The sequence below is a fragment of the Athene noctua genome, unplaced genomic scaffold (assembly GCF_965140245.1).
Source record: "Athene noctua unplaced genomic scaffold, bAthNoc1.hap1.1 HAP1_HAP1_scaffold_443, whole genome shotgun sequence".
NCBI lineage: Eukaryota > Metazoa > Chordata > Aves > Strigiformes > Strigidae > Athene > Athene noctua.
The window spans coordinates 25001-30000 of record NW_027437898.1 but is presented as its reverse complement, the minus strand read 5'-3'; positions in this window follow the sequence as shown (position 1 = coordinate 30000).

Below are 5000 nucleotides of genomic sequence, written 5' to 3'. Positions count from 1 at the left end.
GAGACCGGCCGCCCCCTACCTCCGGCCCGCTTTCCACCAGCAGCAGCACATTGGCCGCTCCAGGGAAGGAAGGCGGGAGACCTTAGGACCCAGCGGCGTCGCCGCCGCCGCCTCCGTGCCGGGGGGCCCGGAGGGGCCTCCCGCCGGCGGCGGCGATGATGGGTGGCGCGTGTTTTGGACGCTGAGCCCCCGCAGCTGCCGAGTCCCTGCCGCGCCGTGCCCGCGGCCCGGCTCCCCGCCTTCCTCAGTCGGTCGCTCGGCCGCCCGCCCTCCTGCCCGCCTGCTCCGTTCCCGCCCCGGGTTGAAAGCCAAACGAACGCCGAAGGGGTGGGAGGGAGAGCAGCGACGGGGCGGGGGTGTGTGTGTAACAACAGAAACCGCTCCCCACCAACACCACCCCCCCACCACCCCCCCCCCCCCCCCGCCCCCCCACCGCCGCAACGAGCTCTGTCGACCCCCCTGCCGACCCCCCCCCAACCCCCACCCCTCCCGCCACCAGGTCCACCGTGACACCGGCCGCCCCCTGCCACCCCCGGGGTTCGCGAGGAGACCGGCCGCCCCCTACCTCCGGCCCGCTTTCCACCAGCAGCAGCACATTGGCCGCTCCAGGGAAGGAAGGCGGGAGACCTTAGGACCCAGCGGCGTCGCCGCCGCCGCCTCCGTGCCGGGGGGCCCGGAGGGGCCTCCCGCCGGCGGCGGCGATGATGGGTGGCGCGTGTTTTGGACGCTGAGCCCCCGCAGCTGCCGAGTCCCTGCCGCGCCGTGCCCGCGGCCCGGCTCCCCGCCTTCCTCAGTCGGTCGCTCGGCCGCCCGCCCTCCTGCCCGCCTGCTCCGTTCCCGCCGCGGGTTGAAAGCCAAACGAACGCCGAAGGGGTGGGAGGGAGAGCAGCGAGGGCGGGTGGTGGTGGTGGTGGTGGTGGTGGTGTAACAGAAACCGCCCCCGATCCCCCACCCCCCAGCCGTAGTGCTCCGCGGCGCCGAGGAGGCTGCGGTCGGTTGGCGGCCGCACCCACCGCCCTGCAGCTCCGGAGTTGCAGCGGTGGGGCGGGGACCAACGGCTCTTCGGGCGCGCGGGCGACGGTGGGGGTCGGGGGGCTGGGGGGGGTGGGGGGCTGGGGGTGTCTGTGTGTGTGCGCGTGCGTGCGTGCGTGTGTGTGTGTGTGTGTGTCTGTGTCTGTGTGTGCGTGTGTGTGTGTGCGCGCCTGTGTCTCTCTCTCGCGCGCGCGCGCTCTCTCTCTCTCTCTCTCTCTCTCTCTCTGTGTCTCTGCGTGTGTGTCCGAGCTCGTGTGTGTCGCGGCGGGGGGGGGGGGGGGGGGGGAACAAACAACAAAACAACAATCCGAACAACACACACACACACACACACACGCGCGCACACACCCCCACACCCCCTATTCCCACACATAAAGCCCGGGAGCCCCCTTCCCACCCCCCCACCCCAACCCCGTCGAAAAAAACCTAAACGCGAATGCCAGCGAGCGCCTGGCAACGCCGGGACCCGGACCCGGACCCGGACCCGGACCCGGACCCGGTGAAGGGCGCCCGGTGCCCACGCCTCTGCGGCACAGCGAAAGGCGGGGGGAAAGAAACAAAATAAAAACACACACACGCACCCCCACCCCCCCCCCCACCCCCCCTCCCCCGAGACTAAAGCTAAACCCACGCTGCGAAACCAAAAGCTGAAGCCGAGGACCGCCCGGCAGCGCCGGGACCCCGACCCGGCGAAAAGCGCCCGGTTCCCGATGCGAACTCGCTCCAGCGAGACGGGCGTCTCCGTTGGGGGTGAGGTGCGGGGAACGTCGCCGCTTCTGCCGGGTCCCCTGGCAGCCGCGGGAAGCGGGGGGGGGGAGTGGCGGGCGGCGCCGTGCGGCGCGGAGTGGCGCGGCGCAGAGGGGCTGACTGGCGGCCGAGGGGGCGGGCAGCGAATGATGCCAGCGACTGCATGGCAGCCAACGGGTCGGGGCGGGGGGGTGGGGGGGCTGGTGCTGCGTGCACATGAGAGCGCGGCGGGGCGCGGGGGTGCGGGGGTGCGTTAAGAAAAAAAATTTCCCTTTTCATTTATTTTTTTTCGGATTTCATTGGCATCTATCGAAACAAAAATGTCTCGCACGACGCGGCCGCCAGGTCTACCCGCCTCCGGGGCGTGAAGCGGCCGACAGGTCTGCCCGCCTCCGGGGCGTGAGGCGGCCGTCAGGTCTACCCGCCTCCGCGGCGTGAGGCGGCCGTCAGGTCTACCCGCCTCCGCGGCGTGTGGCGGCCGTCAGGTCTACCCGCCTCCGGGGCGTGTGGCGGCCGTCAGGTCTACCCGCCTCCGGGGCGTGAGGCGGCCGTCAGGTCTACCCGCCTCCGGGGCGTGTGGCGGCCGTCAGGTCTACCCGCCTCCGGGGCGTGTGGCGGCCGTCAGGTCTACCCGCCTCCGGGGCGTGAGGCGGCCGTCAGGTCTACCCGCCTCCGCGGCGTGAGGCGGCCGTCAGGTCTACCCGCCTCCGGGGCGTGAGGCGGCCGTCAGGTCTACCCGCCTCCGGGGCGTGAGGCGGCCGTCAGGTCTACCCGCCTCCGGGGCGTGTGGCGGCCGTCAGGTCTACCCGCCTCCGGGGCGCGAGGCGGCCGTCAGGTCTACCCGCCTCCGGGGCGCGACGCGGCCGTCAGGTCTACCCGCCTCCGGGGCGTGAGGCGGCCGTCAGGTCTACCCGCCTCCGGGGCGTGAGGCGGCCGTCAGGTCTACCCGCTTCCGCGGCGTGAGGCGGCCGTCAGGTCTACCCGCCTCCGGGGCGTGAGGCGGCCGTCAGGTCTACCCGCCTCCGGGGCGTGAGGCGGCCGTCAGGTCTACCCGCTTCCGGGGCGTGAGGCGGCCGTCAGGTCTACCCGCCTCCGGGGCGTGAGGCGGCCGTCAGGTCTACCCGCTTCCGGGGCGTGAGGCGGCCGTCAGGTCTACCCGCCTCCGGGGCGTGTGGCGGCCGTCAGGTCTACCCGCCTCCGCGGCGTGTGGCGGCCGTCAGGTCTACCCGCTTCCGGGGCGTGAGGCGGCCGTCAGGTCTACCCGCCTCCGGGGCGTGAGGCGGCCGTCAGGTCTACCCACCTCCGAGGCGACCGGCGGTGGCCGCTAGGTGTACCCGGCTCCACGTTGCCGGCGGCCGGCTCAGCGTCCGTAGAAAGGGCTGCCAGGTCTACCCGGCTCCGTCGGGACTTAGAGCGCGGGCAGACCTGTTGGCTCCGGCAGTTCCTCCAAGGGGTCGCTGTTTCGCGCTGCCTCCAGTTAGGTCATCGTAAGAGGCGGCGTCTCTGCAGCGCCTCCCCCGCTGGCAGGCAGACACTGCCTTTAAGCGCCCCTTTCCGGCGCGGACCCATATTCTCCTTATATAGGGGCACGAGGCGTCTCTGCTCCAGACAAGCGCCACCGAGCGAGGGCACGCGGCTTAGCCGGCCAAGTGGAATGCTGGGCGGCCGCAGACGGTGGTTTCCCCCGGGGAATTGGGCACGGTTCTCAAGCCGGTGCTCTGTCAGGCGAGCGTGCACGGAACCGAGAGCACCCAGAGAGATGCCGAACGGCACGAAGCCGGGCGGCGTTGGGGCGGTCGCTGCCGAGTGGTGAGAAAAGGACGGGCAGAGGTGCACGGGAGAGGCCGAAGACCGGTGGCCGGAGGCGGCTGGCGGCACTTGAACGCTGGATACTGGGGGGGGGGAGCCGAGCTGTGAGACTACCGTGGGTGGTTACCCCCGTCCCCCCCCGGTCCCCCGAGAGCCCGATGATGGCGGAGGGGGGGAGCGCCGGTATGTGTGTTGACACAGCGGTGCTCCGTACGGTTCCAGCCCGTCGGGGGCTGTTGCCCAGCTCCTTGAGGGGGCCTTGGGGATGGGAGGAGAGGTGGCGGCGGCGGCACCTGCTCCCTTTGTTTGCCGGCCTTAAGCCGGAGCCCGTGGCATGGGCACGCCACGGTTTTGGCTGGTCGCGGTGGCCGGCAGCTGGATGCAGACGGCCCGGGGGGGGTGTGTCTCGAGCCACCGGTGGGTGGCCCCCCCCCCGGCCCCCCGAGAGCCCGACGATGGTAAGGCGAGAGGCGGCGGCGCCTCCCTGGTTCTTGGTTTACTCCTTTCGTTGCCGGTATCGTATGCCATACGTGCGGGGCGGCCTGTGGTGTCCGGCCGGCTCTCGGCGTCCCTGGTTTCTACCGGCCGGGCTCGGTGAAGGGAGGTCTGCACGGTGCTGTGAGCGAAGGCTAGTCGACTCCTCGGGTCCTTTGCTCTCTCGGCCCTAAGCCGGAGCCCGTGACATGGGCACAGCACGGTACGTTTTTGGCCGCCGGTGTTGGCTGGCAGCCGGGTGCAGATGGCCGTGGTGGGGTGTCTCGAGCCTTCAGCGGCTACCCCCCCCCCCCACCACTCTGGTCCCCTGAGAAGCCGGATGATGGTAAGGCGAGGCGGCGGCGCCTCGGTCCTCTTTTCCGCTTTCTTTTTTTCCTGGTGCAGATGCCATACGTGGGGCGGCCTGCGGTGTCCGGTCTGCTCCTGGCGTCCCTGGTTTGTACCAGCCGGGCTCAGTGAAGGGGAGGTCTGCACGGTGCTGTGAGCGAGGTTGGTCGGCGCCTCGGTTCCTTTGCTCTCTGGCCCTAAGCCGGAGCCCGCGATGCGGGTACAGCACGTTTTTTTGTTTTTGGCCGGTGGTGGTGTCCGGCAGCCGGATGCAGATGGCCGGCGGGGTGTCCTGAGCCTTCAGCGGCTTTCCCCCGGCCCCCCGCCTGAGCTGTTCCACACCTGGCTTTTTCCCTCCGGGGTAACCTGTTCCCTGCGTTTGTTGGGCAAAGGCCGGTGGCCGGCGGCGGCCGCCGGCACTTGAACGCTGGAAGACCGGCGGAGTCGAGCCTGTCGCGGCTTTACCCCGGTCCAGCCGAGTCGGCTGAAGGGAATCCTTGTGCGTGGCGGGTGGGTGGCGGCGGTGGCGGGGCACATCCCGCGCACCCGGTCCCCCACCCCCTCGACTGGTACCGGTACGGAGGCGTAGC